General features: G+C 47.1%; 1 protein-coding gene across 15 annotated transcripts in view; it reads left to right on the forward strand.

Moving 5' to 3' along the window:
- The window catches only part of Sgip1 (SH3 domain GRB2 like endophilin interacting protein 1), a 187,730-nt gene that overhangs the window by 27,515 nt on the left and 136,544 nt on the right, over window positions 1-23,671 (forward strand). The gene's annotated exons all lie outside the window — the stretch shown is intronic.

Below are 23,671 nucleotides of genomic sequence, written 5' to 3' on the forward strand. Positions count from 1 at the left end.
GACAGGAAGAGCCAGACTCCAGTAGGAAATGAAGTTGGAGAACCGGTGAAGCCTCCCAGCCTTGCCTGGAAGGAGGGAGGAAGGTAAGGAGCAGCAGGGTCTGCAGTGCTCAGGGGCAAGGACAGGGAGGAGGAAGGCGGGAATAGTTCCTCAGCCATGACTGTGTCCTGCCTTATTGTTCATGTTCTGCAATTTTTAAAAATATCCATGCCCCAAATTCCACTTGAAGCTATCTGCCTGGCCATGAGGTAACCTATCTTTTGTTATTCGCTGTTAGTTGTGGCTGCTAAACCTTATTCCCTACTGTTCTTTTATATCTGGCATTTGGGGGAAATTGGAAAAGGAGGAGTGAGTCGGAAGACCAGCATGAGAGGAAAGTCGGAGTATGCGGTGGCCCGAGAGCTTGGCCCTTAAGACCTGACTTCAGCAGGGCAAAGGAGCCATGGCCAGAGGCAGGGGTTGTCCACGTGGCTGACCTCTGGCCACGAGAAAGGTGGCGGTGACACACCTCTAGCCCTGAGCCTTCTTTTCACAGATGGGGTGACCAAGGAGAAGGAGAGGGAGAGCAAAGACTGTGCCCGCCTGCTCTCCCTGCCTGGGCCCCGCCACCACCGCCCACAAGCCAGGAGGGTGCTTTGAGGGTGTTTGGGTAAAGTCGCAGTGATTTAGAGCTCTGCACCAGGCCCACTGGCTAGGCAGCTGGGAAATTCTGAATCACATTGGCTGGAATGTTTTGTTTACTTCCTCCCCTTGTGGCTAAAGGGGAACCAAGACTTGAGCTCCTCCCCCCACACCCACTCCCCCAGCCCCATAGTGAGCATTTCCCCAAGGAGCACTTTCCCAGGTCTCTGGAGTCCTAACCCACGTCTCTCTGTGGCTGGCTGAGACTTCGGCTCCCAAGGCTCAGTTTCTTTCCAGAAGGCAGCGAAGCACAGGAAGAATGTCTCCTCTTTCCCCGGCTCCTGCTGAAGCTGCTGGCCCTTATTATGAGCGGCGCGTTGCAAATGAGGTCCATACTGGGCAGTCAGCCCGGCCAGGAAGGGACGTGCGCTGAGATTGTGAAACCAGATTGTTAACCGGGACCACTGGCATCCTCTGCTGAGTTCTGCGCAGCCTTTCTGTACACCGCGTTAGAGTCAGCATCCAGCAGTGCAATAAACAAGCCTCGGCCACGCTGGAGCTGCCCGCGTGCAGCCAGGGGTGGACAGTCTCAGAGTCCTCCTTGCCCGGTGGTCACAGTGGTCGCCATGGAAGCCACGGGAGCTGTAGGGCAGCACAGCTGACCCACCACGGGTGACACTCGTGAGTGGAAGTGAGCGCCCCGGGTCCGAGGGCTAAGGACAATGTGACGAGCGTGACTTAATTCGGGTCTCCATGGGCTCCCATTGTGATTCTTTCCCATCACTTGCTGAGGGCGCAAAGTCCTCCCGGGACTTCACCACTCCTAGCCTGGGCTGAAGGTCTCTTGGAAGCAGAGGGACGCAAGAGAGTGGACGGGTGTGCAGCCCGGCAACCAGTGAGGGCCTGGCCTGACTTCTGCAAAGAGGACACAGACGCCCCAAATCGACGGCCCGTCACACACCGTCCAGTGGCGCACCTGCGCACCGAGACGTGCACAGGCAGGATGAGGAAGTGTCTACGGCAGCGCCGAGGCCAAGAGTTGTCAGAGGCATTCTTTCCCCAGTGAAAAGCCGAGGTCTAGAGAGTTGGAAAACCTTGTCCATTTTGTGTTTATGTGTCTGTGTGTGCGCCCGCGGCATTGAACTTGGGACCTTGCACTTGCCAGGCAGATGCTTATGCCACTGAGCTATTTCTCTGGGCTGAGCCCTTGTCCAGTGTCACACAGGAACAGGGCAGAGACTGGCTTTCAAGCTGGATGCCTCACCACTGCAGCGTTCATGCTCTTGTGGCCACTAGCAGAGTTCAGCTTTGCGGGCAAGAAGGGTTTCTGCCCAGGCGTTGGCATTCAGCATGTGATCTGCTGTCTCACTTTCAGAAACAAGTACAAGTATAATGACCTAATTGCCTCTGAAATAACTGATCTTTTTTTTCATTGATATGGACTCTTATTTTCTGTTTTTAATTTTTAAAAACATTTTACTGCCTTGCTCTTGAGTATATCTTTGCAAAAACTCTGCAGGTTATCAGAAACTGGGAGAAATTCAAATTTAAGTATTGAGGGCTGTGTTGTTATCAGGGGTGTAAAAATATAAACCAAGGTTGCTGATGTCACAAGACTTGCACTTCAGGTGGGGACAGTAAAATCTACACATGACAATGAGGAGTCTGGAAGTAACTTCCAAGGGAGAAGAGATGCGCAGGAAGCAGGAGGCAGTGCCAAAGTGAGGGAGGGGCCCTCCAGTCGAAAGCTGTGACTGGGCAAGACTCTGGAATCTGGGCTAGGAACTCTGGAAAACCAAGTGTGTCCGTGGGATCCAGAAGCTTGGAGACTGCAAGAAAAGTTAAATGAATCGTTAGTCTCCTCTATCCCACACCCTTCTGTTCCCCTTCCCCGGGCCCCTATAAGGCTCTGCGCAGGTTGGCAAAAGCAGTCAGGTGTCATCTTTGCCCTCGTGGGATCAACAGTGTAGTTCTTCCGAGTTGTTCTTCTGAGAGAAAGCAAAGAGCAAGAGGGAGCAAAGAATCATTGTTTGAATTATAAGTAGCCGCTCGCTGCCGTGTGCCAGTGCTTTCTATTCAGTAATTTATTCCAGATTCTTATGGCGTGCAGCGCAGCCATTACATGGAGTGAAAGGTGTATTTGTTTCAATGTCTTGTTCTTAAGAGGAGAAATTAGTCATTCAGTGACAATATTTTGGAATAGCCCCAGACTGTAAGTTCTCATTTTTAGAAGGACAGAGGATGATTTTGCTGGTGGGAGGAACCCCCTCAGTACAGTCTGCCAGCTAATTTGCCACTTGAATCATGTGGCATCTTCAAGATCAATAGGAGTAGTGAGAAATTGCTATCCCTTGGGGCCATCAGCTTTCTCAGGAGCCGAGTCTCATTCCATCCATCATTTTTATTTCAGCGACATTTGCAATAACAACTGATAATTTGGAAAGGGAAGCTTTTCTATATTTGCCTCCAAAACCTTTTCTTTTATCCAGCAAAGAAAAAAAAAAGAAGAAGAAGAAAGAAGGAATGAAAAAAAAACTTCTGGCTGAGAAGGAAAGAGCTCTTTTAATTTTTAGAACAAAGAATATTTATCCCAGTCTGCAGCATAGCCTAATCCAATGAAATAATACCTCCTTTTTTTTCTCTCTCTCTCTTTTTTGATGTTTGAGATTGAACCCAGGACCTTTGCACTGAGCCACGTGCCCAGGCCTTTCGTTCTTATTTCTTTTTATTTTGAGACAGCATCATACTATGTCATTGCATCACCCAGGCTGGGCTTGAACTCAGTCCTGCCTCGGTCTCCAGGAGTTCTGAGATTGCAGGTGTGTGCTAGGATGCCACACACTGAGAGGACTGAGTGTCCTCTGACACCACTTGGTGTTCTCGAGCTTCATCTGTGATGCGGGAATGATGAGCAAAGCTGGAGAGGTAGGAAAGCTTGGTGCAGGACTCATTTGACTGCTCTTGCCTTCCTCCAATGCACACACTTCTCTTGCAGTGGTCTCCTGGATTCTCCTTGAGGACCACATCTAGTCACGTGACCCAGACCTAACCAATCAATAAACGATGGTGGTTGCCTATAAAACTAAAGGAATCAGCAGCTGGCCCAGGAAACAATGTGTTGTCCAAATCAGAAGGAATTCAGAAAATTATGTAAAATGTGTTCTCTTTCCTGAATTCAAACCCAGAGGGATATGAGCCTGGGCCTGCAGTTCCCAAGCTGTGGGCTTCAGAATGTCCCCCAGGAAAGGAAAGGGTTCTTCTTCCTACTACATCTGTGTGCCTTTTATTTCCTTTTCTTGTCTTACTGCACTGCCTAGGATTTCTAGCGCGGAGCTGAAAGGGAGGCTAGAGAGGAGGTCCTGGCCTTGTTCTGACTGAGGTGTGAAAGCATCGCCGTTAAGCACGATGCTTTGTGGGCTGCAGGTTTTGCAGAGATTGTTGATCAAGTGGAAGACGCTTCGCTGTACTCCTCGTTTACTTAAAGTTCTTATCATGACTGGGTCCTGGGTTTCAGCAGCAGGTCTTTCTCCATCTCCTGGTGTGATCATGTGGATCCTTTAGGATGCTGATAATAGCAGATTCTGTAGGTAGGTTTTTCAAACAAATAGCAAAATAAAATTATATGTATATAATATCTTTGATGAGTTCTAGCCTCAGAAATTAGTTAGGAAATACTCCCTCTGCTTCTGTTTTTGGGAAGGGACTATAGAACATTGATCTAATTTCTTTCTTCCGTGTTTGGTACAGTACACCAGTGACCCCTCCGAGCCCAGGGCTTCTGTTTTAGAAGTGACTACTGAGTGGTTCAGTTTCTCTAAGAGACAGAGGACTGTTATCCATCTCCTCTTGCGTGAGTTCCGGCAGGCTGCACCCTCCAAGTGACGGCTTCACTTCCTCTCGGTCATCACATTTGGAGGTGTAGAACTGTTCATGGTTTTTAATTGTTCTTTTCTCATTCATTGGCTCTGTAATGCTGTGTTATCTTTTATTTGTGATTTTTTCTTAGTCTGTCTAGAGGCCTGAGTTTTACTGATCTCTTCAAAGAACCTGCTTTGATTTTTAATGCTCTTGACTTGACAATATAAAATACCATCGCTGTGATGTATAAATTCTCTTGTCAGGGCCAAACAAATAGCACAGCGGATTAAAGTGCCTGCAAGAGGGCACAGGGGCCAGGGGTTTGATCCCTGGGCCCACCATGCTGGCCCTGTCCCTGGAGCACACTGAGATGGCAATTGAGACTGGGCATGGTGGCATGTGCCTGTAATCCCAGCTCTTGGGAGGCTGTAAACAGGCGGATCACTATGAGTCCAATGTAGTAGTTAGAATCAATACTCTGTAAGCCCTTCCCTAAAATATAAATAAATAAATAAATTCTCTTGCCATCATCCCAAGAACTTTCTGAAGCTTCTCCTATATGCTATGCAGCCAAAAACTATTTTCAAAGTTTAGTTTTATAGTCCTAAAATCCAATTATGCATGCTGACTAAATTAAGGTTTTTGTGTCTGTTTGCTATATGTCCTAAGGCTGAAGAACATGCAAAATGATTTAATGTTAAGCTTTTAAGTATTTTCTTGAGATGTTAATGATTAATAGGCAAATATCCATCAGGCAAATCAAATTTAAAGGAAATCCAATTCTCTCCCCAACTGGTTGATCGCTGGTAATAGTATGAACATCTATGTCGATTTCTCTTTTTTTGTTTTCTTTCTTTCTTTCTTTTTTATGTATTTTTTAGGGAAGGGTTTACAAGGTGTTCAGCGTCTCACTACCAGATCGGACTCGTAGTGATCTGCACGTTTACAGCCTCCCAAGAGCTGGGATTACAGGCGCGCGCCGCACGCCCAGTCTCAGTTGCGTCTCAGCGCATTCTGGGGGCGGGGCCAGCACGGCAGGCCCGGGGATCACACCCCCGGCCCCTGCACTCGATTTCGTATTTTTAAAAATAGTACATATTAGTTATACAGAGATTGAGTTTCCTTTTAGAGCTGTATACGTGTGTACAACACACTTCGATCATATTCACCCTTTTAGAAGCTTCGAGGCTGTGTGGCCATCCGTAACTCCACCGAGCGCTGAAACACACGTTGAACACATGGACAGGGAGTCCTCATACGCGCCTACACCGCGTCGCAGGCTCCGCCCGGGCCGCGCTGAGCTGCCGCTCTCCCTGCCTGCCGCGGTGGGGCTCACAGCCTCGTCCTGCCCTCTTGCCTCCCCGCCCTGATTCCCATCCCTCCTTAAACTCAGAGTAGGTTTCCAAACCTCCAGTGACTCTGTCTCAGACTGACTTTGAAGTCGCTGATTCTGTTTCTCTGGCTTTCCTGCCCCGCGTCCCATCGCCGCATCCCTCCCGCACTACTACGCTAATGAGGTCGCGCTCCCTGGCTTTACCGCTCGGATCTGCACGCAGCCCAGCAGGGCTGGCTTCTGCAACGTGAACCCCACCTGGGCTCGCGTCGCTGCGGCTCCTCCTCTGGCGGAAGGCAGTGCAAGGGGTACAGTGCCCCTGTGAAGTGTCTGTACCCTAAAACATCGAAGCTGATGTCAGACCTTCCCCAGTAACCTGGAAAGAGAGGAGAAAAATTAAAGGAGGCGAACAGGAACATGCAGAGTGTGGAGTACGTCAACGAGTCAGGCAGTAGTGATGAGTGGTGGTGCTCGCTTGATGCGGGAGGGCGCGGGGAGAGGATGCGCTCTAGGCTGACGCCGAGGACCCCTTTCCACCTCGGGCAACAGGGGACGCTCCCTGGGGGCTAGAGTTGAGCAAGCGTGTTATCGAATAGATACTTAGGAGATGACTGAAGGAATCTGTCTTGGAGCTCATTAAATGATGCCAGTAGCGCACTTTGTGGTTAGACGAGAACGGATGCATGTGCGAAGCCTTGAGGGTTGCGCGGAGGTAGGCGGGCGCGCTGCTGCGAAGCCATGCACTGAAATCAAACAAAGCAAAAGTAGCAGCGTCTGGGTGATAGCTGAGCAGTTGATGCCGTTCGTCCGCATATAGTATAATGTTTATGGAATGTAATCTTTATATTATTCTTTTTCACGTGTGCATGTTTTCATGGTAAACTTTTTAAATAGTTCAGGCATTTCTGAGCTTCTTCGCTTACCCGCCCAGCCAGGGAGTTCGCGACCTCCTTCTGCAGCCTGCGCCCCGCTCTGGCCTGGCCCCGGCTCCCGTGCCCCTCGGCCCGCGCCCCTCGCCCCTTGATGGCTTCAGGCTGCGGGTGTACCCATATTCCTCGCTCCTCTCCTCACGTAGCGAGTGCACTCAGCCCTGCAGATGCAGCCGAAGCCTTTTCCACTGAGACTAGTAAGAGTTAGTCACGTCCTCTGAGCTTCCCGCGTGCCGGGCTTCTTACGCGGTTCTGTCGCAACTGCCAAACCAATGTCCCTGAATCTCCGCTTCCCTCCACCCTCACAGTGCCTGGCAAGTGGGAGGTACTTGAAACTGTTCTTTCACATGACCTCTCCAAGGCCTAAAGGGAGCAAATTCAGAGACAGTGTTTTTCTGCCTTCCCTTCTTGTCTCCCATCTTGTAAACCTTCTCAGAGATCTGATTTTCCTAGAAAATCAGTCACGGTTCTACCCTCCTGGGCTGTACAAATACGGTCATATTGTGCTTGTAAACACCACAACCAACTGGCCCTGCCATAAGACTTAATGATGTTTAGAACAGCTGGGACTCATCTGAGAGAAACACTGACTCTGGATTCCTTTAATGAACTCTTTTCTGCCACGTAGCAATTGTTAACTTCTACTTCATTGCTTGGTGTTGACATAGATGGGACTGCTGAGGCTCCCCCCTGACTTAAGGCCTCGGGAAGGCTGCGCCTGTCCTGGGGCTGCAAGCATTATTTTCTCCTTCGATTATGAATCAAATGGGTTGAAACCCAATGCTTGCCTCTTCCTTTCTTTCCTCCAGAAGACTTTTTATATTATCAGCCTAACAGTACTTTCATATTTTCTGAGTGTTTTTGAATTAAAATAAGCCTGAATTGAATTGAATTTGGTAAAAATCTTAGATTAAATTTCATTTACACTGAGGTGAATTTGGTAAAATTTGGATAGCCATGAATGTAAGGCCTTTCATGTGCCTACCATAGTTAAATTTTCTGTAGTGTGGCTCCTTGTAAAGTGCAGAATTTTTCTTTTAAGACTGTACCAAAGACAATGAAAGCTGAGGCACAAGTCATTACCTAATGAATCGATGCTTACAATGTGACACAGCCACACAATTGAATATTACTTAGCAATAAAAAGCAGTGGCCACTGATACAGGCCACAAGGTGAATGAACAGTGTTTGTTTACATTTTTTACTTTATGATACAATAAAACAGGTTTCACAACAAAATAAGAGAATGACAATAGTGAACACAGACACAGTGTGCGTCATTATTTTCAGAGTAGTTACTCAGAGTATGAAACCTAGACAAAAAAGAAGCAGACCATGGAAGAAGCCACCTTTGAAAGCACTGTGGCAGACGAAAGGAGCTAGTCACAAAACACTGTCATGCGTTGTTTATCCCAATCATAGGAAATGTCCAAAAGAGGCAGAAATGAGTCACCGGAAAACAGATTACTGATTGAAGAGAAATGGGGACCGACAGCTAATGGGTTTGTTTGTGGGGTTATTACAATGTTCTAGAAGTAGAGGTGAAGTTGTTTGCCTAAGTCTGTGGACAGAGCAAACGTCGCTGAGTTGTGCACTATGGTATGTGAATTTTATCTTGGTACAACTGGCTTCCTTTTAAATTTTGGTTGACACTGCAGCTTGGGTGTGAGAATTGGATTCAGTGTTTCCAGAGCAATCACACCCAACCACTGTAGTGCGCTCTCAGTGATCAGCTGATTTGTCCTCTTTCATGTAGGAGTCCACGCAGGTGCTCCTGGGAGCCGCAGGCTGCATGGGGGACCAGGCCTCCCCAGAGCTTGTCTCAGGCCCCGGGTCTTCCGCCTGCAGGGAGTTGTGAGCCCTCTTCCTTCACTGGCAGGTGGATAAGAACAAAAGGGAAGAGGGTGCTCGTTTTCCTGCTCTCAGCGCGAGAGTACCCTGATCCTCTCTGTTCTGGTGCCACCAGGACACCAACTCCAGGAGACTCTTGGGGTGGGATGTAGTTGTGTGTCCAGGGATAAGAGCTGTCCAAAGGCCACCCAGCCCCACGATGGTCACCACCCTTCCCTGTCCCCTCTATCCTCTCCTGCCCAACCTCCTAGTATACCAGCTAGCGTGGCTCTGTGCTGGGGACCCCTAGTTTCTTCCCAGCAGTGGTGCCATGGTGTGCTGCAGACCGTTGGACTTCAGTCCTTAGGAGGAAGACAGTGGCTGCCCACAAGGCACATCGGCTGCGCCTTCCCGCCCTCAACCCACTGCCTCTTTATCAGGCAGCTCTTTTTCCAGCAAACCTTTCCTTGGTACTTCCTCTTTTTAGAATCAACAATTCATTGTTGCTTATGGTTGTGCATTTCATATAACTGCAGCTTATTGTTAGCCTGTACTAAAGTGATCAAACTAAGACACCACACTCTGTACGTGTGTGTGTGTGTGTGTGTACGTGCGCATGTGTAAGTGTGAGCGTGTGTGGGTGTGTGTGTGTGTGTTTCATTGCCAATAATCTTACCCAAAAAGTTGATTTACAGAGTATATCTTTATCTTTGGGACTGTAAAAACATTATTTTCTTTCATGAAACTGTAGTGCTTATTGATGATTTTTAAATGTCCTTCTGTTCTAAAATAGACTTAACCTTACAGTTTGTCAGGATGCGGGCAAGCATGTGCTCGGAGGCCCGGCACGTTGTGAGGTGTGCCTTGTGCGAAGGGTTTAGAGTTGCCCCTCAGAAGGGTTGAAAAGCTCCGACTTCCCAGCCTGACGCCATGTCCTACATCATGGCCATCTAGAAGGCTCACCCTACCTGTGGTCCAGGGAGGCCAGCGCGTAGGATCTCCAAGAGTTCAGGAAGTGCGGCTCAGAGGGCTGGGCGGGGCATGTGTGCATTTCCCGCAGATGGCCGGCCACTGCCTGTCCTCACCGTGGTCCATTATGCGCCCTTTCAAAACCCCTCTTCACTCGGCCAGCTTTCACCCTTGTGTTTACTTGCTTCATATTCTGAGTCAATTGGATCTTTAGTTACTTATAAATGTACCCTAAAATCTAATGTGACTTTGCCACTTACCTTTGGGTGCACCCCAAATCCTTTTTATTTGCGGTGGTTTGATAAATGAGCCACTTGAAAGTGACAGTCAGAACCTCAATATCGGAACCAAGTATCCTCAACACACACTTACATCTAGTAAATATCCACCCTACTGACTGCACAGTGTTGAGGGCCCACATTGGCCTGCTGTCTGGCTTCATGCTAACCTTCCAGGGCTCGGTGTTCATCGGTAGGAAAATGAAAGAGTGGGCCCCCCCTTATTTTAGTGCCTCTTTATTTTCTATTCTGTGTACCCGGAATTATTAAGGCTAGGGCATGAGTACCTCATGATACTGTCATTCGAGGTTTATTTTCTATTCATACTTAGAATCTGACAAACTTCAAAGTAAATAAAATAAGGGCATAGGTTTAAAGCTTCAACTGCAAAAGGCTGTCCTGTAAGTGTCCTGGCAAGACAGGGAGAGACACAGTTTGCCTTTGTCACCCAGGACTCGGCGTGTGTCCCAGCAGGTGCTGCTGTTCCATCTTTGCAGGAGGAGAGCGACTGCTGCTCCTAGGAGCGCAGGCCCGCAGCTGGCAGGAAGGTGCCGAGGTCCAGGGCGGTATTTGTACACACAGCAAGAGGCCACAAAGTAAGAACCCACACTAACAACGTGGAGAAGGGACTTCGTAAGTCCCTAACAGGGAAGTCTACATATGAACATGAGCTGTTTTCTTCTTGGAGAGATGCCAGGACACAAGCATCGATTCGGAACCACAAGACGAGGAAGGAAAGGGAAACCTTTCTTGTTGTAGGAACTAAAATCATCATGATGAAGAAGCTTCTCGCTACTGCACTGGGGCAATCAACCCACTCTAGGGTGGGGTCCGCAGCATGAGCCGCTGTACTCAGCAACCGCATGCAGAGTCTGGCTCAGCTCTTTCCAAGCCTCACCACACCGCTGTGCACCTTTGCAAGCATCAGCATCTCACTGTCAAGCGGGAAGAGTAGTGCAGGGTCCTGGTAAGGCTTTAAAATTGGCCAGGGCCCATGGCCAGACTCGAGACACTGATGGCCATTCTCGGTTCGCCAACTGGTGAGCCCACCCGAACATCGCCTGGACCAATCTTTTCTATCTTTACCACTTTGCTCCAAAAGCCCATCTCTCTAAAATTTCTTTTCTTTTTCTTTTTTTTTCTTTTTTTTTTTTTGTAGAACTGGGGATTGAACTCAGACCCTTGTGCTTGCCAGGGAAGCACTTATTCCACTGAGCCAACTCCCTGGCCCCTTCTCTAAAATTTCTAAAATCATTTTCTGTTTTCCTTCCTCTGCTTCCCCTTTCTTCTCTAATCCATTGTCTCAAAGTGGGTAAGACCAGGGAGTGGCCGAAGGCCAAACCGCCCCTGAAGGACTGTGCCTCCAGACAGTCGTGTGTCACCCGAGCTTTTCCATCTGGGCACTGCTCATCAGTCACTGCAAAGTGGGCAAGCAGAAGTGTTGTCCCTTCCCCTCCCACCTGCTCCTTGGAGTGCAGCCTCAGCTGTGCGTGCATCATTCCTGATGTTTGGAGCACAGCTGTTGTTAGAAGAGTTGATGTGAGTTTCTGATGCTGCCGTTGTTGTTCCTGCTGCTGTTGATCTGGAAGAGCAGTGGCCAGAGGGTCGGGACACGCTGGAGTGTCTTGAATAACTACCTACCCGTTTAATCCGGTGGGGTGGTTTTTCTCCAGGTAAAGCTCGAAGTGCTCCTGAGGTCCTCCCTCTTCTAGCTAAGTAAGCGTTTTGCTGATTCTCCAAGACCCACTCCAAGTGTCCACTCCCACACGAAGGCTTTCTTCACCGGCCCTGTCCTTCCTCTCCTCCTCCATGCACAGCACCTGCACAGAGACCTTGTGCAGATCGTGAAGTCCCCTTGATGGATCTGGTGCCATACATGGGTCTCCATGGAAGAGAACACCTAGAATATGGAGGTCCCCAGACTGCCCCTGAACAATTTCTTCTAATCTACTTATTTCTTCATTTGATAACCATTATCTGGCTTCTCATGCTTAAATTAACTCATGAATGCCATCTCTCCTGGCTTCTGGTTTTCACCACAGAGGGCTCTGGTCACATGTAAGTCAGGGATATGGAGGAGAGAGGCCATGGCTCTGTTAGCTGATGAGTGTCACCTCCATCCTCCAAGTCACGGTGACAAACATATTCATCCTCCATGCTTCTCCTCACCATGAATTCAGGCACTCGTGTTTCTATGTAAAGCGATGCTTTGAACATTGGCTGTGCTCAGTTGATGACTAATGTGGATTTGATGCACTGATTTACTAAGTAATCTGGAAAAGTGACACTAATGCAATCCTTATACGAGCAGGCTGTATATCCAGAGAGAAAAGAATAAAACCACCTCAGCAGAGCTCAGCCTGAGGCTTCCTTTGAAATTTTCCTTTCTTTACCTCCTTTGTGCTCTTCCTTTATGAAGTCGGCACTCAAAACCAGGTGATCAATTTAAGCTTCAGGATCGGTTTCTATGAATTATCTCCCCATTCAGACCTACTCTGACCAAAATCTCATGCAGTCATTTATCAATGAGTGCTTTTTCTTTCTTTTTTGTTTTTTTAAGAAGTCATCTTTGGAAGCAACGTGCGTTTCACTCTTTCCCTGTTATCAGATATAGATCCTATGGTTCCTAGTGCCCTACATTATTGGGAGTGACAATGTCCCCAAGGAACTCCTGATCCCGAGCCCCTGTCTGGGGTTTCCGAGTGAGCACAGCTGACATGAGTCGGGCACTGCCAATGTTTCCTTTCAAAGCTTCTTAAATGGGACTAATGAGCCACTGATGTGGAAACCATGCGGATGGAAAGATCAAGTCCGTCTCACGAGGAGCCGTCGAGCTGCTCGGGGAAGAAGAGACAGGAGAACACGGAAGCCCTGTGCTCAGCTAACGTCGGGCCGGCGAGGCCTCGCGTCTGTGGCGCGCTCTCCTGCAGTGCAGCCTCTCACGCTGCGCGCTGGTGACGCCACCGCTGCTGCTACTGCAGCTGTTTTTCTTATTTGCTCCCGTGAGCATTGAGGCAACGCTTAATGCCACGTGGGCTTGAGTGCGCCCGGGACTGCCTGCCTGAGCTTGCCTCTGGTGAAGTGCTGTGTACAGCATCGAGCAGAGAACGGTGGACGCTCACAGCCGCACAGCGAGACCGCGAGTGCAGAGACGCGGTGGCAGGTGCTTTTCAGCTACCTGGATGAAAATCTAGTGAAAGAAAAGAGCAGGACTTTGCTCTCCCTCCCTGAGTAGGCTGGGAGTATGTTTTCACTGCCGCCTGCTCGGGGTTTTATTACAGCTGGGGGCGTCACTGAGAGGACCAGCTGTGCTTGGTTGTAGCGCTTGTTTGTGTTTCTTTTCTCTTAAGAGGCTAAAGTGACAAGAAGGGCCTGCTCCTCCCACACAGCAGCCCCGCAGAGGTCGTCCCCAGGGTGCCTCGCCCTTCTGAGCGTCCACAGGACATCGCCCCAAGGTCCCGCACCAGGGAAGTCCTGGTCACGAGTTTCTGTGAGCTTCCAGAAGACTGCAGACACCGGCATCCCATAAGGTAGAAAAGGGGCCTGCGCGAAGGCCGCGAGCGGAACTGGGTGCAAAGGCCTGCATGTGGACCCCTGCGCGGCTCGCGAGGCACGGTGGCCACGGCTCCGTCAGGACAGACTCCCTTCCCGGCCCTGCTGGCCTCCCGGCCGCGCTGCTGCTCGGGCAGCGAGGGCTGCTTGGAGCGCTGGCGACATTCTCGCGGTTCCTCCGCCCGGCCTTGGCTCCTGGGCCCGTCTGGTGGAAGCCCGTGGCCCTGGCCACGCGCCGCGGACAGCCTTTCTGACTGCGTGCTTCCCACTCAAGACTGTGTTCAGGTGGCGCGCAGGCCTCCACGCTCCACTCCAGCGCGATGGGCCGTTTCCTCTCCTTCCGCACCCCAGTACCCGCCAACTCTGTCTACCCAGTCGCTCTCACTCCGGGTGTCTGGGTTGTCCCGACTCTTCCCTGTCCTCCCGCGCCACACCCGACGAAGCACCTGCACTTCTACCTCTAGCGTCAGGACGCACAGCACCCCAAGCCCCAGCCGCTCTCCGCCGTGTCCCCAGCGGTCACTCTTACACCACCGCCTACGCCCCACTGCCTTGTTTTAATGGCTCCCTAATTCTTTACGTGTCCGTCTTGGGTCCACTTGGATAGATTTTCTGCGTACTAGATGAGGTGACCCTTTAAAAGTGGAGGGCGGACCGTGTCACAGCTCTTCAGAGGTTCCCTTCCGCTCAGAAGATCCAGGCTCCTCCCACTCACTGCCCCCCTGTCGCCTCCGGCTGTCGCTCAGAGGGCTTCTTCTGCCCCTCCTCAGCCACTGAAGAGATTTTGCTGCCTCCTCTTCCCGCCTCAGGGCCTTCGCTCCAGCTCTTCTCTTTCCGAAAGGCTCTTCCCCAGTGACCACGTGGCGTGGCCCAACTCCCGCTGGCTCACATCGCCTCACGGGTCGGTCTTGACCACCGGCATGAGGTAGCAACTGCCACTTCCCAGAACCCAATCCACCCGGTTCTGCTCTTTCCCTCATCGTGCTTTCTCCACTTGCGCTGACCTGTGTTGTTTATTTTCCTTTCTACCTTCTCATATATAGAAAGGCGTTCATTGGTCACCATGGTTTAATATTCCCCACAGCGCCTGTGTAACAATGACTGGCCAAATAAAATATTGCAAGTGGTAACCTACTTGTTGGTATTTCTGTAGACGTGCTCTTGTTTTGTTTGCTTGGTTTTTGCTTAATGTATTTGGTACAGGATCTCATTACACAGCTCAGACCCATGATGATCCTCTTGTCTCAGCCTCCCCAGCATTGGGATTAGAGGCGTGTGCCACCCTGCCCAGTCTCAGTGGCCAGCTCAGCATGCCTGGGGCAGGACCAGCACAGCATGTGATGCCGGGGATCAAACTCCCATCCCTGAGCTTACCTAGACAGGCGCTTAGTCTGCTGAGCCATCTCCCCAGCCCTAGACATGTTTTTCTTGATTAGACAGGAATTCACTTCTGACACATTTTATCTCCAGTGCCTGGCACCTAGTAGGTGATCAGTCAGCATTTAGTTTGATAGATGACACACACTGGTTTTCAGAAAGCGAGGCGAAATGTCAAAACACATTCTTGGGATATTCAGTAGCCCACTGTGTGATTTGTGATACCACACACAATCACTGCAGTAAGCACACTTCTTAAGAAAGGAGCTGTTGCAACTGATAGGCAGCTGCTTCTAAGTCTTGTGTTTGTGTCAGTCAGGGCTTGGTAGACAAAACAGCTTTAACACAAGACACACAAGTATATAAGAATGCACAGAATACCGTACAGTGGCCACCCACAGTGTCAGCGCAGAGGAGCGCAGGTCTCTCTGCACGGGTCCCAAGGAGCTCTGGGCGGTGTCCCACAGAGTCTGTGTCAGGAGGCAGGTCACTCAGTGCTGGCAGTCAGGAGGTAGCATCCAAGGGGAAGGCAACCCGGAGCAATGCTGCTTTTTTTTTTTTTTTTTTTTTGCAGAACCGGGGATTGAACTCAGGCCCTTGCACTTGCCAGGGAAGCGCTTATTCCACTGAGCCATCTCCCCGGCCCCATGATGCTGCTTTTTTGTTTCCCTTTCACACCACGCTAACAGCAGCCCTCCCTGGGGCGGGTCCTCCACAGCCAGGCGACACTGGGCCAATTTAGTGGAGCACTGCTTACCTAAATGGGCACCAACAACCTCAACAAGGTTAAGATCCGTTTGTCTCTTCATTTGCTCAGCTCTGTCATCTCTGATTTGTAAGGAAGGCATCACATGTACACATACCGAAAGTTTAAGAAAATGTATGCAACAGTCTATGATTTTTTTTACATCATAGTTGTTCATTTGGTTAGTAGGACTGAAGTATGCAGAAGGTGTCTGCAGGCTGGAGGCTGGAGGGTCCAGGTGAAGGCCTCAAGCTCACTGCAGTGTCCACGTGAGTCTACGCAGGAGGCAGATGGGTCTACGATGGAGCACTGCAGAAGCTCCTGGGAGGTGACGACTTTCTCATCCCACCTGTGCAGAGCTGTCCCAGCAGGACCTGAACCTGCCCTGAGGACTGGCACATCCTCAGAGGAGCTCTGCACAGAACGCGCAGATGACTTAGTGAAAGCTTAGCTAGGTGGCCCAACGTGGGCACCAAGACACTTTTGCTGAAGAGGAAGGAGCGAGAGGGAAAGGCAGAGCAGGAGGAGAAAAAGATCTTTGCTCCCTGGTCCCCCCAGCTCTGTCCAGTGCTGTTCCCTCCCTCCCAGTGCTGGGGACTGGTGGATGAGATCCTCGGTGACCTGGAAACAGGGAAGCAAGGGAGTCACCGCGACATTAAAAGAACTTGTAAATTCTGAATGAGAAACAGCAGACTATAAGGAAGATGACATAGAGCACCCCTTGGCCGGAGGCGCAGGCTCCGACATGCATGGAGTCTTCACCACTTATGCTTCTCAGGGGAAAGGCCAGAGGCTGGGTGAAGGAAGGTAGGAGGGGCTCTGGGCTGTCCACATCTCTGCCAGGGATGCTGCCCGTGGAGTGGCCAGGCCCAGCCTGCAGGGATCAATGGAGAGCGTTGTGCTTGGGTGATCCGAAAAAGGCATTCAGCTCTGAGATTTTTATTGAGTGAAGAAAAAGCACACTTCACAGGCCTCTGCTGCTTTTGTTTCAAAGGCTTTGCAAATTAAGGTGCATGGAAACTGAATTAACACTTTACAGCCAAAGATATATAAAGGGGTCAGGAGGCAGCACGGCCCAAGTTAACGTAAAGAGATAACCCACCTTGAGTAACCTGCTGCTGATAAACGTTGGCTACAACACCTTTCTCAAATCCGTGTATCGCTGTTGACTTTAGCAGAGTGGCAAGCAGGTATCATATGCTAGAAAACCGACATAAACTATAGGAACCTGTTGCCATAAGGCAAACCCAACTGAAGATGTGTGCAAAAGTGTAAATTACAGAGTGATTTTAATTCACACATATATTTATAAAATTCTGCACTGCATCAAGTGTTTGATGTGTTTGAAATCAACTGACTCATAAGTATCCATATTACACACACCTCACAAGTGTTTAGCAACTATGTCTACAAGTACCTCCAAGTATGCCCTTCCTAAGGTAAAAAAAAAAAAAAAAAAAGAAAGAAAGAAAAAACAGCTACCAAGTCATGCCAGAAAAATCAAATTGGTTCTGGTGAGACCAGCAGGCTGGTTTGTGCGAGCAATGGCCCATCAACTCCCGCTCTAGGAGGAGCCCGCTGAGTGTTATGGTTTGTGTCCAGTCGTCCCCTCAAAGCTTCATGCAGTCATCGGGGAGGCTTCTAGAGTAAAGAGATGTAGCCAACGTTTATCAGCAGCAGGTTACTCAAGGTGGGTTATCTCTTTACGTTAACTTGGGCCCTGCTGACTCCTGACCCCTTTTTATATTTTTGGCTGTAAAGTATCCGTTTCCATGCACCTTAATTTACAAAGCCTTTTTTAAAAATTGCAATTAATTAATGATCTAATGCTGGGATTATGGGTGTGAGTGAATGCTCCTCAATCTTGTTTTGTCTTGAATACCTAGGACTGAAGTCTTCAACCAAAAAAAAAAAGAAAGAAAGAAAAAAGAGTTGAGGCGAATATAATTTTGCCTTAGGCTTAGAAATAGTAAATGCCCAGAAGATACTACTGGGCCTCTCAGTGCCTAGACAAATTGATATAGGTTCCGTAAAAAGAAGCAAATAACTAAATATCTAAGTTAAAAGAAACTGCAAAATCACTTGTCCAACTCCTAGAGAGCACGTATCTCTTTGGTCACCTTGGTCAAAACTCCTCCAGCCCTTCTTACTCACCCAGCCCTTGTTAAAATCCTTCTAGTTCCAGAAAGCTCAGTAACCTCAAGGGCGAACCAGTCCGTCTCAACTCCTGGAAGCGCCTGTGGGGCTTTTCCCTGTGGGTCAGAGCCCCTCACGCCAGTGCAGTGTGGTGGGACTTCCTTCCCTAGGTTGTCCTCAAGGAGTTGCACACTGCTGCACGCCCAGCAGCATCCCACAGGGTGATCAATGAGTTCAACTGGAAGAAAGCAGCATTAGCACAGGGGGAGGAGTGCAAAGCCTGACAAAGCCATGCTTCCCTGCACCGGGCCCCGGGACTGTGAATACTGCTCAGCACAGGTGCTGGGTGGCATGAGCCTGTTCTCTTGAGCTCAGTGCTTTCCCGACACCAATGCCGGCTGCCCTGAGTTGCCCACACTCTGTGCATTTCTCCAAAGTTCCACACAGACTCATGGCCGGGGTGGTTACCCCAGCCCCAAACTAGGAACGAGTGTGGTAAATTCTTGCTCTTTCCCTTGCAGTGAGTTCAGGTCACGCCCCTGCTTGGGAGCCTTCTTTTCATTATGTTCCACTTGCACCTGTGTTTGCTTTTATGGCCCAAATTATGGGTGCCCTTCAGGCTCTAATGTGTGCTCTGCTCTGCCTCTGGTCACAGGATGATTTTACATCTTGCTTGGAAACCTTCCCCATCAGTCGTGCCCCACACACCCTTCCCTGGAATGCAATCTTGACCATGACTTTGTTTGCTTTGGTCTGTCTTACTGCTTTTGACTGTCTACTATAATTCTACATTTATTTTGAACCAAAGTCTGCCTCTCTGGGACTTTGATCCACTGCTTTTATTACCTGCCCTCAGTGTAATAATTTCTAGGTTATCCCTCATGCAGTCTGAGATTTCACTTTGTGTTGTTATGTAGACTATTTCCTCTGCATAGAAGGAGTTTGGGATATAAGGTTATATTAGCTCGGATGTGCAGCTTTAAAAAGACCCTTGATGAAACAGGCGACTCACTCTGCCCTCCCTCGATGGGCAGTGCTATTTCCAGGGGGAAAAAAGAGAGAGCTTTGGAGTTTTATGTAGGTATCTGATGAATAGTCCCAAGTTTCACGTCTATCAGAGTGTGCATAAGATAACATCCAAATCTAATGTTTCCAAGAACTTTGCTAAAACAACTTGCTGATTTCCTGTCCAGTTATTCTGTTTGAGGGGTAACTGTTAAAGTCTCCAAATATAAATTATGGGTTTATATTGTTCTTTTAAATCCATCTATTGTTGCTTCACGCATTTTGTGGCCCTGTGATTTGGTGTATGCACACTGAAGGTTGCTAATGTCCCTTTTTATCATTGTATAATTTTGCTCTATGTCTCTAGCAGCTATTGCCCTGCTCTGATACCTACCTTATCTAGTATTGATACAGCACTCCTGTCTTTCTTTGATTAATGTTTGCATAATACATGTTTTTCCTACTCTTTTATTCTGAAACTGTCATATCTGAAGTGAGTTTCTTATAAACAGCATATATATACATATATGTGTATATACATATATATGTGTATATATATATATATAATATTTTAATCTGCTTCCTCAATCTCTGTCTTTGAGTTTTAACTATTTAAGCCTTTTATATTCAATGCAGCCATTGATATGTTGGGTATACATGTGTCACTTTTCAATGTTTTCATTTTCTCTGTGCTTTCTTTGTCCTACTGTCCTGCATGTTATTACTTTAAATAGTTTGATTCTTTAATTTTTTTAAAGAGAATACAAACTAGAATTAAAGGAGAAAAAATTACAAGTGATACAGAATTTCACTTAACAAAGTAATGTGAATTTTGCAGCATTTGTTGTAATATGCAGTGTTGTCTTCCAACCAGTTATCCATATTACCAGATATATGCATGTAAAATTGGAAGAAGAAAGAAAAAAAATAAATGTGTAAGAAATTAAGAAGAGAAAAGGTACAATCAATTGAAAAAAGGAGACAAAGCAAATTGTCATCTGCTCCTTTCCATAGACCAGCAGAAATGCACAGTACAGTTGTCCAAGCCATCTTGCTTACACACTTAAATATGATTCCATAATCTTGAAGGGTGTCTCTCTTTGTAGCATTTCTAGTGGTTGGTTTAGGCGTCAAGTTGATATGCACAACTTAGCACAGAGTGCTGTGCCAGCATTTGCCTGGCTAAGTGTAGAAACTTCACTTCCATTTATGTCCTTTTACCCTCTCGACATATACTATTATTGTCTTCAATATTTCTATTATATATTTTAGAACTACATCAGACTGTTATAATTTTTACTAAATCATCAGAGATAATGGGTGAAGTCAAGGGAAGTTGGGGACACTATCCTATTACTCACATTTTTCATTGCCTTCTATTTTCTTCCCTCCCAACGATCCATGTCTTCTGCTGATCTCCTTCCCTTCTAGTTAGATAATGTTAAGGCATCCTTTAGAGTAATCTGTTGGTGATAAATTACCTTCTCTTCTCTTAGCTTCTACTCATCAGAGAACACCTTGACTTTCCTTTATTCCTAAAGGACACTTTCCCTGATGGGTAGACTCTGGGTTGACGGAGGTTTTCTATTACTGGGTCCCCGGCTTTGGCACTTAAATGTATCAGCCCATTACCTTCTGATGAGAAAGGCATTGTCATAGACTTATTTTTCTTCTACAGGGAAGGTACCACATTTTTCTGGGCACTTTTAAGAATCTGTCACTTTTATTTAGTTGTCAGAAGCTCAGTTGCGATGTCCATCCTGGTGGAGTTCTTCAGACTTAGCCTCTTCAAAGGTTGCTCAGTTTCCTGAGTTGGCAAGCTCATGTCGCTTGCCCCTTATCATATTTGGGAAACGTAAATCCTATTTCTTTGAGCCCTTTTTCATCCATGCCACCTTTCTCCTCCTCTTTGGGACTCCAGTGACACAAATGAAGGCAATTTTGTCATAGTTCCACATGTCTTTATAGCTCTATTCATCCCTACCCTCAAGTCTATGTTTTATTTTCAAATTTGGTAATTTTTATGGTTCTGTTTTCTAGTTCACTAACTTTTTTCCCTGCTATTAGGCCCATCCCTGGAGCTTTTTATTTCAGTTATTGTATTTTTTAGATGGAATAAATCAGATTTCTAACACAGCCACTGCTTTGTCTTGATATGTTGGAAATTTATCTCCATAACACATTAGAATGGGGCTCACCACTTAATCCTGAATAGCTAGGTAGCTATAGTTCCTGTGTTTATGTGGACAGGACAGTACATTTGTAACTCCAGCCAGTTGTACCTTAACGAGTTCTGGTGGTGAAACAGCCCTCTTATACAATTAATTCACCATAGTCCCTCTATTTTAAAAAGTCTCACTTCCTTGTTCCAATCCTCAGTTAATTATCTTCAAAAAACTGGTGACCAGGGCAGGAAAGGAGCAGAAAGAAAGAGCAGATGACCTACCAAAGTCAATCCCTCCATCCATTCCAATAAAGGAATGTACTCTATGTAACCTTTATCTAAAATAAACTACAGAAGGAGCTGTCAGTTTCTGTTATTTAGATCCTCTTTGTATTAACTTCAATTAATAAACTTCAAAAAAGGCTACATTTTACCCTTAGTTAGGAAAGTTGCTAGGAGATCAACCTTTATTATAATTAAGTAGAAAAATTGAATCACTGCATACAAGTTTGACTCATATAAGCATTAAATATGGGCGTACCTAAGCCTACGCCTAAAGCCACTGCAGACTCTAGAAGAGGCACAGCCACCCGCAAAATGTGAACCTATTAGAGCATCTCTCAGAGAAAAGGTTTGCTAATTTGTAGGCTTTTTCAGGATTTGAGACCGACTGCTGAACAGCAGCAATGTTTTCAGTGTAATATGCAGACATTTTATTTTTACAATAAAAAATAGAAATAAGAATTAACCAAAGAGTGTTCATTGTTTTCATCATTTCCACTTAATCCCTCTTTTTAAAAGAAAAATGTAGTCATTTATTTACTTGGTATAGGGCCTCACTACTCATGACATGTAGTCCTGGGGAGGGAACCCGGGACCTTGCACTTGCCAGGCAGGAGCTTAGAGCCCTAAGCCACCCCGCTGTCTCCCCACCCTACCTGATAGTTCTGTAATTCCCGTTGTATTCCACATCCATGATCTGGAAAATTCCAAGCACAGTTGCAGCACAACTGACCTGCGCTGTGTTCCGGATTTCCTTCATCTGTTTTCCATTCCTATTTCACTTTTAGTTTGTGTTTGGTTGTTTGCAAACTGCTAGCAATAGGTTTTCAATGGACTGTTGTTTTAAATTTTATTGGTATTATAAATCCTTTACATTTCTGAAGCGGAAGAGCATGCTGCCTCCATGGTTCTAGAAGTTTAGGAACAAAACTTAGTAGCAATCTGATTTTTTAAAAAATCTTTCTAATATAAGAAACAAGCAAAATTCTTAGTTTTTTCTCAGACCTGTTTTAACCAATATTAAATGATAGCTTCTGTTTTCTTCACCTAGATTGCCCACGCCTATGAGATAATTGCGTTAAGCAGGTTTAAGATAAAGATAAGGAGAAGAGTTCAGGGATTTCTCATGGCCAGAAGGAAGCAGAAGGACTTCCTGTAATGTTTGCCAAAGAGGCCTCACTGTTTTCTTAAATCACTTGGGCCCAAAAATTTCCTGTGTCCTTCACCCCAATTTCTTCTCATTTCGTATAAACAAAATGAATTCCCTAAGCTGCACAGAAGGGCACGATTCCTTGAGGAAAATTCAAGCTGCTTGGCCTTTGCAGGGCACAAATCTACAAAGACGGGCTTCCAGGGACCCCAAGCTCCAGGTGGGAATTAGCCCCTTCAGCATCGCGCCACACACCTGGAGAGAACCCCGACACCATGACAGACGTTCTCCTAAAGTGTGTCCCTTTGTGCTAATGGGCCCCCACTTGAAGACACAACAGAAGATGTTTTCGACGATTGCTAAAACACTAAGGATAAGCACAGGCTTTCACCGTAGGCATCTTCAGATATCGTGGGAATGTCTCTCGGTAACCCTTCATGGCCACAAAATCTCCACTTCTTCCAAACATCAGATCCTTCTCAATGCATCCAGGCTGATTTAAATCTCACCGCTTCTATAAGACTGTTATCCAATTGTCTGGTGAAGTTTCCAGGGCATTAGAGACAGAGACACACAGTTTGCCACCGATGACAGGTGCCACGGATGGAGCAGCGCCGCCTCCTCCTCGTTAAGATTTAAAATTCCATGGAAACAGGGTTGCAGTAAGACCTCAAGGCCATTTAAGCACTGCAAAGGATTTGCCACCTGCTGCCACCACCACATCTGATTCAAAATAAAGGTGAGGCCATTTATTCAAATAAGCATAAGAGACTCTAGCAAATTTCAATTTTTTTCTACACTTGTTTTTAATTTTTTACTTTTTTTTACACTTGATTTTATTTTTTTTATTTTTTTTTTTCACTTGATTTTAAAGATACCATTCTTCAAAATTTTTTTTCCAGTGGCTGGAACCCCAAGCAGATGAGTAGATGACCTAGTAGATAATGTTGATCAGCTTGAAGATAAAAAGAATATTGTCCCCAGTACATTCAACTGGCTTCTGCCTACATCTGTCTCTTTGATTAATGAGGTCCTGTAATAAATCTGTGAAACAAAGGCTACACTAGGAAACCATTTTCATCAGAATTATGAGTTTTACAGCGTGTCATATCAGACTCTCTTCAAATGCAGGAGGTATTCCATTTCCATAGCCCAGATGAAAGTGATCCACTTGTCCTCATTTTTAAATATCTGCAATAAAATCCCCATTCAACAATGCTTCTATCCTAGTGGGAGATGAAAATTTTGCTTCATATTTTAAGGACAGTGGAGGCATAGTTATGTCATGTATCAATAGTCAAATCTCTAAAGTTCAGCAGTGGCCACACTGTTCAAGAGGGAAGAGAGGTCTGTTCCCTTTCCCTCTATCCCAGGTCTCTCCCCTCTGCTGGATTTGGTACTAAAGTCCTGGCCATCTTACAAAATCATTTTCTCCCCAGATT

This window comes from Octodon degus, unplaced genomic scaffold, assembly GCF_000260255.1.
Source record: "Octodon degus isolate 3935 unplaced genomic scaffold, OctDeg1.0 scaffold00057, whole genome shotgun sequence".
Classification (NCBI taxonomy): Eukaryota; Metazoa; Chordata; class Mammalia; order Rodentia; family Octodontidae; genus Octodon; species Octodon degus.